This window comes from Pteropus vampyrus, unplaced genomic scaffold (genome assembly GCF_000151845.1).
Source record: "Pteropus vampyrus isolate Shadow unplaced genomic scaffold, Pvam_2.0 Scaffold324, whole genome shotgun sequence".
NCBI lineage: Eukaryota > Metazoa > Chordata > Mammalia > Chiroptera > Pteropodidae > Pteropus > Pteropus vampyrus.
Window position 1 is genome coordinate 30,288 of NW_011889105.1, and position 12,636 is coordinate 42,923.

Below are 12,636 nucleotides of genomic sequence, written 5' to 3' on the forward strand. Positions count from 1 at the left end.
GGAAGGAAGGAAGGAAGGAAGGAAGGGAAGGAAGCAGGGAAGGAAGCGGGGAAGGAAGGAAAAGAAATTGTTTTAAGGAACTGGAATTGGCTCACACAATTTATGTGGCTAGCAAATCTGAAATATGTAGTACAGGCCACTGGCTAGAAACTCAGCAAGAGTTGTTGCAGTCTTAAGTCTGAATTCTGCAAGGTAGTAAAGTCTCTGTGCTGCAGACTTGAAGAGAGTTCCTTCTTTTGGGGGAAACTTGAGACTTTGCTTAAGGCCTTCAGCTGGTTGGATGAGGCCTACCCACATTCTAGAAGGTAATCTGCCTTACTCAAAGTCTGCTGATTTCAATGTTAGTCACATCTGAAAAATACCTGCACAGCCACATCTAGACTGGTGTTTGACCAAATAACTGGGCGCCATAGCCTAGACAAGTTGACACATAACATTAGTCATAGGCTATGTTCAAAAGGCTGAACTACATGCTATGTGAGCGTGAAACTGTTAACATTTGTAAACTCACCATCTGAATTACATAAAAGTGGGACAACTGATATACAAATATATTAGCTTCCTCTAGGTGTCGGGCAAGGAAATAGTTATGCAGGGTATTGAAAGGAAATGATTTCCAGGAGGACTAAGAAAACTGACAATACTTGTCCACTCTTTTGTAGATGACATGCAACAGTGGGTGGCGGGGAGCAAGGGAGAGAGGGGAGGAGATGGGAGAGGGAGCTGTTGTCACGTGGACTTTTCAAACAGTATTTGGAAGTAAACCGATCCTTTTATTTGCGGAGCTATATCTTGTTTCCTAGCTCTGAGTCGCGACTTATTTGGTACTCCCTAAATGACCTTCAAACACAATATATTTCATATTCCACAGGACCTGCTTCTTACAGTGATCTCTGTGCATTCTTTCTTTTTAAATTAGTAATTTGGGGCCTTTATTTCTGTCTGGCATAACTCTGGAAAAGATTTCAATTTCTCTCTGTGAGTGACACCATTAGATCATTTTATGTTTTTCATGAGACATCCTGAAATCGGGCTTGTTCTGTCCATGACTTATGTTTAAGAAGTTAGTATATCAGGTTTTACACCCATGTGGATGTTGAAAATGAAAAAAAGTAAAGAAATAATCCATCAGCTCTTCCTCTCAATGTTGAGTGGTGATATGTTTGAGCACTCAATGAAGAATCGGGCTCTTTGAGCACATTCTACCCCTTCTCTGGATCCTGCTGTTTGGATGGACTGTGTCCAAGGTCCAAACATTTGCCCTTTCTCCAACATAAGTTGATACTCCATAAACCACAGAGCGTTCCCTTGTTTATTCACTGGTTTTTTTTTGTTTTTGTTTTTGTTTTTGTTTTTTGCTTTGCCCTGAACTGAACCAAAGTTGGCATTGACTCTGTGTTCATTTCTTTTTATAATTATATTTGATCATCTGGTGTGTTTGGTGAGTTGGTGGTAATAATTAAGTATCATTCAAAGCCTTTAAATTTGCACTTTAATTCAGGCCTTAGTCTCCTTTTTTTTTTTTAAAAAAATTAATTTTTAGGGGTGTCTCCTTCCCATCCCACCCCCTCCCCTGCCACCTCTGTACTTATGGCCAGCCCTACCCAGACTGCCAAAAAATGCTTGCAGATAGACAAATATATCATTTTTCTTTGGTTCACCCAATCACCATTTGAGATACAGAGAACAAGTTTTATCCCTATTTCAAAGATGAACAAACTGACTCAATAAATGAGCTATTTAATGTCGTTGAGAAATGAGGAAGTGGTAAAGTTGGGATTTGAATGAATCTTCTCCCTTCTAGCCAAAAGCTTGTCAATAAGACACAGAGGGCAAGATGATTATTTTTTTGAACTTATTCTCTAGGTTGATGCATTTATTCCTATTCTTCCATGGTCCCATTGAAAGACACATCGAGTTTAATAGCCAAAGTTCCCAACACAGTATTTTGAGAATAATTGAACTAGAACTTTCCTCTGATTCTTCACACTGTCATGTGACCTTCTGAGCTCTTTTCACTCCTAAACATTTATTTTCCATCACAGCAGATCTGTGACAGCTACTGCGATGTCAGTGGGCTGCTCCATCTGTGGTGTATGGGGCCAACTTGAGTGGCCAGAGGCCAGAGGGAGGCGAGAGAATGAAAGCCCTTCGATGTACATTTAAGTTTTCCTAATATTTATAGATGTGGTATTTTGTGGTGAGGGATTTCATAGCAGGAAAGCAATGATACATTCAAATAAGGATAATTTGAGAAATACTTCATAAAGGGAGTATTTACAAAGATGGGAACAAAGTGTGAGGAACTCACGTGGAAAAGTGCAGTAACCCAGGAATAGTAACAGTACAGCTGTTGTTATTCTTAGGCTTTAGGGGTGAGGAGAGGGGGTGATTTCCAGAACCCAGAATAGGAGTTTTGGGTAGAAAAGGCCACCCTGAGAGGAGCGAACTGCTAAGGGGCCCAGCCAGCCTGAGGCATTCTCACAAGGAGGAAGCTTGGTGAGTAGATATCCTCGATCTCCCTCAGATCTCCTACCAGGTCAAAACCAAGTGGAATTCTGTGGGTGAAGGAGCCTCCTGAGGCAGAGAGCAGGTGGAGTAAGTGAGAGAGTGGACCTGAAGAAGCACGCAGAAGTTATTCAGTACAGCTGGCTTAACTGGAGAGTGGTAGAACCTCAGCTTTTGAAAAGTATACTGAGATATTTTAACATACAGGATTAGCTAACTAGTCCTCCAGTGTGTTGGAGGATCTGTTTCCTTCCAAGAGCCACCTGAGAGTTCTTTTTAGAACAAAAGCTGTCAAAAAGTCACTCCAGGATTGGGTCACCCTTTGTGGAAATCCAAACTATACCAATGCAGAAAATTACAATGCTACCTTCCTTCCATTTGAACTGTTGGTTAAGGGATATGGCTTCTTTAATTGTCAACAAAAGAGAGTTTTGTTCTGGGTAATTCACTCCCATAAACCATCTTAAAATGTGGATCAACTCAGAATCAGGACTGATGAAAGACCGAGTTAAAAATGTGTCATGCATATGTTTATTTACATGTCCAAATTCTGCCCCAGATTAAGCCCAAGCTAGCTGAGAACTATGTACATGTACCATGTTGCAGAGGATTTATCTTGTACTGTTTTGTTGTGTACCATTGGCTTACCCTGATGGAAAATTTTAGGTCTACCCAAAGAAACTCATCTCTATGCCAAGGATGTTATTGAGACCATGATTTTCTAATCAGAATACCTGTGCTCTCATGAGCAAATTCAATGCTATCTCCATCTTGACTATTAGTTAAGGAATCTGACTTTATTTAATAACATTTATGTAATTGATAGTGTTTATTCTTTTGAGTCAACTCCATGGATGCTTACATTTCACAGCCAAATTCGTCACTCACCAGTATCAAGTATATAGAATTCTGGAATACGTATTTTATTTTATTAGTCTAAGTCCTAACTCCATGTTGTGGTCCTATCACTTTTTTCTTTTTGGCTATTTTTTAAATCATGTAATGGTAATGGATTTTTATATATCTGTTAACATTGTCTTAAAGTGGAAATGTAAATAAACACACATATCCTCTTCATGGAACTGTTCATGGTTCCTCTAAAGAGACCATTTTTTTTCCTTGCTTCTTTGCTCTTTTCTCAGCTCTTTTCTCAGCAGCTCTTTTAATTCTTTGCTCCCCCATCTTCTTTTCTGCATTTTGAAATTCTCCTTTTCACTGAAGACCCAGACCAAATGTCTCTTCTTTCCTAAAACATTCTCCATTCTTTTCAAATAGAAGGACTCCTTCCCACCTCCCTATACTTTATACCACTTTTGTGGCTTCTTCACATTTTGCTCCATGTTATATTTATAGGGACTCTCTTACTAATCTACCTGAATGTAAACCACTTGAGGCTGTGATTTGGCTTATACGTCTTTATATCCTACACTGCCTTAAACAGCATTTATTTACACTCCTTAAGTTGCGACTTGAAGTCAAATATTAACTGAAGGGGGATAACAAGTCATTTAGATGAGTGAATCTTAGAAACTTTAGTGGCTACCTAGTTTTCTTCCACCATATGAAATCATTTACATTTTCATAAATGACACTGGCCTATGATTTTCTTTTTCTTTTTTTTTTTTAACGCCCACAGCACCTGGTCTTCCTAGGTGGTCTCCCATCCAAGTACTAACCAGGCTCGACCCTGCTTAGCTTCCGAGATCAAATGGGATCAGGCTTGTTCAGGGCGACATGGCCCCAGACTGGTCTATGATTTTCCTTCGTTGTATGCTCTTATCTAGCTTGGAAATCAGTTATATTGCCACCATAAAACAAACTAGAGAGCTTTCCCTCTTTTTCTATTCTTTGGCAAAACTTGTATTATCCAGGAGGGTCGTCTAATACACGAGGGTTAGGTAACACTCATTTATGAAACTGTGCCTATTATTTACTAGAGGGAGTAGATTTGTTTACTCATAATTTGATTTCTTAATGATTAAGAATCTGTTCAGGTTTTCTAATTCTTTCTGCATCAACTTTGCTATTTAACTTTTTTTTCTAGAAAATTGGTTATTTCATCAGAGTTTTCAAACTTTTTGGAATAAAACTTGTATATCTTTTACTATTTTTTAAATCTCTACTTTATCTGTGGTTATATTTTTTAATTTCTTACATTATTTACTCTTTTTTTTCTTGTTCAATCTCTCCAGAAATGCATTCATTTTATGTTTTTTTTCTAATATTAGATTTGGTTTTGTTGATTTTTTCATATTCTTCCCTTGTTTTCTACTTTATTAAATTCTGCTTTCAACCATTTTTTTTTCCTGATATTAATATTGCTGTACTGGTTTTCTTTTTGGTAGTATGTGTCATGCTCTTTCTATTTATCTCAGAGGTCCTAGCTTTTGCCACTGAGCACCAATAACTATTTACTTCTGCCAACGTCTCCATAATTTAACAAAGAGTTCGTGGAGTGCCTGATACTCATATGCTCCTGCTGCTAACTTTGAATTTCAGTTCGAGAAAGAAATTAGGGACTGGAATTGTTTGTCAGACCTAGATCTTTCATCTAACCATGCTGAAGTGGCCCCTTTGTCAACTTTATTAAAATGATCCAGTTGAGTATAATTACCTACCTGAGCCCCAGTTTCTTATCTGTAAGCTATCAGTCCAGCACACACCTTATATCACAGCCCTGCCCTGGTCAGCTCACATAGATCCTTCAACTAGACTCCTATCTCCATCCTACCAACCTGGCCCTACAATCCATTCTCCACTCACAGCCTGGAGTGAGCCTTTCAGATGTAAATATTGTCCTGTAACTACCCATCTTCTTAAAACCCTCCAATTTTGGAATAAAATCCTAATGCTTTACTATAGCCTATAAGGCCCTGTGTGTCCCAGTTATTGGTTACATCTCTGATCACTAAGACCGCTCTCTCTATCAGCCCTTTCAGTCTCACACACCAGACTCATTTCCATTTTAGTGATTTACTGCCAGCCATATTCTCTGCCTAGAATGTTTCTGACATGGCTGGCTTATTCTCATCATTCATGGCTCCCCAGCTTCTATAACCGCTTCATCCAGAGTAGCAATAACCGTACCTCTAAGTTATTCTAGCCCAGTGATTCTCGACCAGGGATTATTTTGCCTCCCTACTCAGAGAACATTTGGCAATATCCAGAGACATTTTTTGTTGTCACAAGTGGGGTATATGCTACTGTCGTCTAAGGGTAGAGGTCACAGATGATGCTACATATCCTCTAATGCACGGTAGAGCACCCCCAAACAAAGGATTATCCAGTCCTAAATGTCAATAGTGCTGAGATTGAGAAACAAACTCTATCCCAATGCCCTGCTTTATTTTCTTCCTACCACTTTTTTTGCTATGTGAAAAGGTCTTCTATTTATTTGTTTGATTGAATTTGCTGTGTCTGTCTTCGTCTATGAGAATGTATTCTCCAGGAAAGCAGAAGTTTGATTTGTCTTGTTCATTATTGTACCTCCAGTGCTTAGAACAGAACCTGCCACATAATAGGCAACCCATAAATATGCCAGCTTAAATGAATAGAAAAGAAAGTGAAGTTTGTCCAATATAATTTGCTCTTAACGAAACTGATAATTTCTGGTGTTTGCTGCTTCCTTTTCCAAGGCTGATGTGTGAGTCTTAGTTTGGGAGTGTCTTAGTCAGTTTGGCCTGCTATAAAAATTTACTATTGACTAGGTGGTTTATAAACAACGGAAATTTCTCACAGTTTTGGAGGCTGGAAGTCTGAAATCAGGGTGTCATCATGGTTGGATTTTAGTGAGGGCCCTCTTCCAGGTTAGACTGCTGACTTCTCATTGTGCCCTCATGTGCAGAGAGAGTAAGAGAACTCTCTGAGGTCTCTTTTATAAGGGTACTAATTCCACTTATAAGGGCTCCACCCTCATGATCTCATCCAATCCTAATTACTTTGCAGAAGCCCCACCTCTTAATACCAACACCTGGGGGACTGGAGAGAGAGTTTCAATAAATGAATATGGAGGCACACAAGCATTCAATACATACAGGAATATGCATCTTTCTTTTCTAATGTTGTAAAATTCATCTTTTCCCTTCTTTTGAAATTCGAAGCCATATTACTTATTTTTTAGTGTTCTTGTGCTTCTGTTCATTACAGTTCCGCCAAGATTCTTATAACCTTTCAGTTTTCTTACAGTGCTGTTATCCACTTCACTCAGCCTCATGGAGAAAAATAGGTGTGCCTGCTCAGGTTTTTTCTTGATCTTCTGTTGCCTATCCCAGTTTGATTGTCCAGAGAGGAAAAATTGTTCTACTTATTTAGTCATCTGTTATACCATCAACTCAAGTAGCAGTTGACAATACATAATCTTCAAAGACTTGTTTTACTTTTTTTTTTAAACCTCAGTTCATTAAATAAATATCACCTCACACCTGTCAGAATGGCTATCATCAATAAATCAAAAAATGAGTGTTGATGAGGATGTAGAGAAAAGGGAACCCTTGTGCACTGTTAGTGAGATTGCAAATTGGTACAGCCACTATGGAAAACAGTTTGGAGGTTCCTCAAAAAATTAAAAATAGAACTACCTTTTGACCCAGCAATTACACTTCTAGATATTTATCCAAAGAAAATGAAAACACTAATTTGTAAAGATCTATGCACCCCTATGTTCACTGCAGTGCTATTCACAATAGCCAAGATATGGAAGCAATCTGAATGCCCATCAACAAACGGCTGGATAAAGAAGTTATTAGGGTTCATATGTGCAATGGAATATTACTCAGCTATAATAAAGTGAAATATTAACCATTTGCAATGACACGGATGGACCTAGAGGGTATTATGCTGAGTGAAATATGTCGGACAGAGAAGGATAAATACCAAATGATTTCATTTATATGTGGAATCTAAGTAGTGAAAGAAATGAACAAACTAAACAAAAACAGACTCATAAATACAGAGAACAAACTGGTGATGGCCAGAGGGGAGTGGGGTTGTGGGGCTGTGTGAAAAATGTGAAACAATGAAGAAATACAAGTTAGTATTACAAAACAGTCATGGGAATGTATAGTACAGCATAGGGAACATAGTCAATATTCTTGTAATGGCTGTGTGTAGGCCAGATGGGTGCTGGAGTAATCTGGAGGATCACTTCCTAAACTATATAAATGCATAACCATTATACTGTATACCTTAAACTAATAAAAATAATAATAGTAAAAGATCATGTAGCATAGGATTCCCAATGAGCTCATTCTGAAGATGGTATCCATTGTTACTTTCATATTGACATTTTGCCTGATTATGACCAGAAGTCTTTGTTTGGTTTGTCTGACAATATATTTTTTTCTTTGAAGATCAAACAAATGAATGCATGTCTTTCTATTATGCAAACTTTTCATTCATATTTCATTTGCCTTAACTGAATCAAATATTTCTGCTGGCATTTTTAGAATTAATAATAGTATTAGTAGCTAACATTTATTGTGAGTTTATTTTAACCCAGACTCTCTAAGATCTCTACCTAGATTATCTTTAAAGTAACACTAATATTATTATTATCTATTTGTGAATCAGCAGTCTGAGTCATCAGATAGTTTAGCAACTGGTCCAAACTTGCCAATAAGTAGTGGAAGTCAGATTCAAACTTGGGCTTGCTGATTCCGGGGTCCACGTGCTTAATGGCCACTCTTGTGTCTCCCAATAGCCACAGCTGTATGGATCTCGGGCAAACATCCTAACTTTCTCTGAAACCTCCAAATGGACTTTTTAATGTATCCCACTATGCTTTCATGTAGTCCATTATTGTTCATAGTACATGAAATGAAAATGATTATACTGCTTTCTTACTGAGTGTTCTGTGAAGGATTTTTTTTAAAGAGGTCTCAGGGGAATTAAATTCCTTCCAACCAGTACTTTGAGCCCATTCACATCCAGTCTTACTCAGGAACAGGAGTGGCAGCAGTATTTCTGAGCAGACATAAAAATCAAGGGGGCATTTCTGACTCTACAACCTAGACAAAAGAGTATTTTCTATTCCCAAGTGAAACTGCATAGCCCCAGCTACGTCCCCCAGCCAGAGCAGTAGCAGCAGCAGCAGCGGTGGCCGGTACACTGAGAGAGCTGGGAGGCAGGTGATCATCCTTATTTAGATGTGCCAGTGATCATGTGACCAGAAAATGGAGGCGAATCTGTATTTCCAGTTAACTGCTCCAGAAGGGAGATGCTGAGGAGCTGTAAGGAAGCATCCTTCTCACCCTCCTGGTAGCCAGCCTCCTTGCATCCTCAGAAGGTAGGTGGGTCCTGGTGCTGCTTTAGGAGGATCGGGTTTGGGGAGGACAGATTGCAAGGGAGAGTGCTGTTCTCTCAACTGATCTGTTGCTGCTGGGAAGTTGGAGGGGGAAGAGGAGGGGGCTGAGAGGATGCGGAGCTCTGCCCGGCCCCTCGAAAGTGACATCTGGCAGCTGCTTTTCATTTTGCATCAACTCATTCTGGAAAAGCTTGTGGTTTTTTATGCTATATCCCACCCCTCCCTCGGCAATCAGGTAATTAGGGAACACAGACTGTACTGCTATAAAAATATTTTATTTATGTCTGAGATGAAAATGAAGAAAGGAAATCAAAGGAAGTGACAATTTGGAAACTGTTTAGGACTCTTGCCTAATGGGTATCACAGTCTATTTAGATTATTTGACAAGCAGAGCTACCTTGGTACACTGACATTTTTATTTTTTATATTATTGATAACGGTTATTGAAGGTGTAACATACACTTCTCTTTTTTCTAATGAATCTTATAACCTTTAAATCTTACCTACATTCTAAGCTGTCTTAGAAATAGGTCATCCTGAAAAATGAGCTTATGTTGTTCTCTATTGCCTTTTCAAAACTGAGAAAGAATGTACTATTTGTAGAATATCAATATTTCCCCTGAGAAGCTAAGTTATGTGAGAAACTAAAAAAAAAAAAAAAAAAAAAAAAATTACCACCTAGAAAAAATTACCACCTCAATTTCAAATAGGAAATTATTAAAGTCCTCTGTGGAAACCAAAAAACAAAACTAGAGTCCCACCTAGAAGTGGTTTAAAGTATGATTCCACCTAAGATTAGAGTACTGGTCATGGTGATTTAAGGGAGGGGGACAAAAATCTCTATAAACTGCACCCCCCCTTTTTCATATGAACTCTTGACATGGTGTTGATCTTATGTAAACTGCTATGTGAGCACAGCTTCCAGGCTCACTTCCAACCAGGTGGCCGCCCTAAGCTCCTCCTATAGAGAAAAATGGGAGCTGCCACTGAATGAATTAATTTCAGAATGTTCATTTGATGAAAGTTTTCTTAAAATCACAATTGATAATATTCACAGAATGTAAAATCCTGAATCATTAGATTAAAGTTCCAGGTGACTAAAAGAAAATGGTCCATGAAATTTCTCTTGATAACAGGACTTCTTATCTGGGAGGAAAAAAACATCCTTTGTGGATATGTTTCTATTAGTAAATTACACATATTAAGATAGTGAAAGCTCTGTACTTCAAAATAGTTTGGACCTTGTGCTGCAACTCAAAAACAAAGAAAAAGATGAGGCTGTTGTCATTCACAGTCAGCATCCCGAAGAGATTAAGTTTTGTAATGCAAAGTGACCCTTATGTCTCATAGATGCTTAAGGATAAAGAGCCAGATTCTCCTTTTTATTAGGAAGTCAGGCTAACTTTTCCCCAATGGTTAAGACTCTCTAAGGTGCATCCTAGTGAATTTCCATTTACATTCTACTTGGTTTTTTCATTCTTGAATGGTTTTGTACTAAGAAAGAATTTATTTCTTATTAAAGGATCACAATACTTCCTTGACCTTTAGATTTCATACTTTTTAGACAAGGTGTGGGGTTTGCACAAAGGTTCAGTTACTCAATATAAGTTATGATGGGGAAGCTGGAATTCACCTACAGTAAATAAAAGCTTATTTTTTTCTTTTTAGCTAGCCTGGAATTGCTTGCCCTTTGTTTGACATGCCAAGATTTTACAGATCGAGGCTTTACATGAACCAAGTTCCTGCTAGAATAGTATCTGAATTTGGGATAAGTTCTCAATTCCTTATCAATTCCAGTTAATAGAATAGTTAGGGGTGAGAAACGGCAGATGGAAAAGTAGTGGAGGAGAAATACTGTCCCTGGTATCTTATCTGCGTCAGAGTTGACAAAGTACATTTGGATACAGAGCCTTCTGGATTAATAATGTCAGGAATCATGGGGTACTGATGGATAGGTGTGCAAGAGAGGTGTAGGAGAAGAGGCAGGAGTGAGTGCTCCCTGTCTGACTACCATTATCATTTGAGAGCTCTCAAGCCATTTGCCTGCAATTCCGATAGTTGCCTGATTCTCTGTATTGTTCTTGCATCCTGGGTTTCAATTGCTAAGGTAGTATAAGCTGAAATAAATCGTAGAATTCATTTTGACTAACTTCTTCGGGTTACAGGCAAGAAAATTAACACTGGTTAGAGTGAGTGATTGTATCAAGATCACAGAGTCAGTGGCTGGGCTGAGATCAGAAGCAGGGTGGCCTAGCTATTGATCTTGTGCTATTTCCTTCCACCCTAGGGCCTTTGAGAAGCCCCTAGCAAATCCTGATCCATACATTTAAATTGATCGGGGCTTTAGAAAAAATCTGTCACTCTTCTATTTTAAGGATAAGATGGCATTTCCTGATTCCTTACAACCTTTAGAAATTTGGGGAAAATGAAACTGAATGCCACTCTCAGAGCTTGTGCGTTTGTTATGAACAAGATGCTTCCCTAAGGACTGCATGTGATACAAAGGTAATTAAGATGCAATCTCTTACCTTACTCTAGCCAGGAGAAGGGTGTAAAACAAATGGCTTGCAAAGGGCTGTGTCAAGTCAGTTCTAGAAGAGATATAATCGACAGGTCTGGGCCCTCAAAAGTGGGAGAGCCTTGCTCCTTCCCCTTTGTTCTGGAGGAGCAAGGACAGGATTCATGGATGAGATAGAATCGAACGTTGTGAGAAGGAGCATTTTAGCAGAAGGGAATATAAACCAAACTATAGAGGCAAAGAACTACAGCAAGACTTGGGAAACTAGGAGCTCATTTTGTCTGAAAGACAGAATATTTGAGGATGCTAAGAGTGGATTGATCTAAATAGTGGAGAGCCCTGAGAGACGAACAAAGAATTTTGTATTAAATGTATTGGCAGTGGAAGCCAGCGTTTTATGAGCTGGGTGTTGTGATTGTCTATAGACTGGCAATGGTGCAGGAAAGATGGGAGGCAAAATGGGAGGTGGTAGTCCACCCGAAATATAATAGAGGATGGAACTGTCCTAGGAGACAAAGATGGGGGCGCAATTCCAGAACTGCGGACATGGAAGAAAGGTATAGTGCTTGAAAATTGAGGGAGACGAGGATCTAGTGGGGAGTACCTGAAGAAGAACTGGCATGCTCTGTGATAGATTATCATTTCATTTCTCATGATTGAGAATCAGCAACCTTACTGCACTTGGAATAAGTTAATATAAGTAGCGGGGAGAAAGCATGAAGCTCTCTCATCTGAACAAGATAGAGCCAACTTTGGCAGAAGCACTTGCAGAAAGCTAAAGTAGTCAGCATCACGTCATGGTCCCAAAGCTGGACCATGATTTCTATGATTTCACATCTGTTGTTACCAAAAGCACAGGTCTGCAAGCCTGAATATCTACTGAGGTGGACCTATTGTGTTAGAGAGTGAAGTGGATGGTGACATTTTCCTTCAGTCATCTTCTTTTCTCCTGAGCAGTGTCTGACTCTAATCTTATAAGAAGAGGAAGGAGAATTCCCAGTTTGAGAACAGGCATCGGGCCAAATGGTACCCCTGACAAGCTCCAAAAAGATTCTGACTCAGAGTGGAAAAACAGAATGAGTCTTGATTATGGGCATGGGGGTGGCTGGAGACAAAGCAAGGAGAAAAGAAAAAGAAGAGCTCAGATGTAATCTATCCCCACTCCCTCCCCAACCTGCCCCGAGGTCCAGCTCAAATACTGCGTCTTGCCTGGAGACTTCCAGGGCCATCTACTCTATGCCCACAGCTGGAGAAATTAACTACTCCTGTCCCTGCAATCCCATGGTTAGCTCTCACGGCATCTTACCCC

At 39.2% G+C, this 12,636-nt stretch overlaps 1 protein-coding gene and 1 pseudogene across 1 annotated transcript in view; one reads left to right on the top strand and one right to left on the bottom strand.

The window, feature by feature from the left end:
• The window catches only part of PRUNE2 (prune homolog 2), an 83,725-nt gene that overhangs the window by 16,868 nt on the left and 54,221 nt on the right, over positions 1-12,636 (top strand). The window lies entirely within an intron of this gene.
• Positions 4,136-4,254, bottom strand: LOC111730611 (annotated as a pseudogene).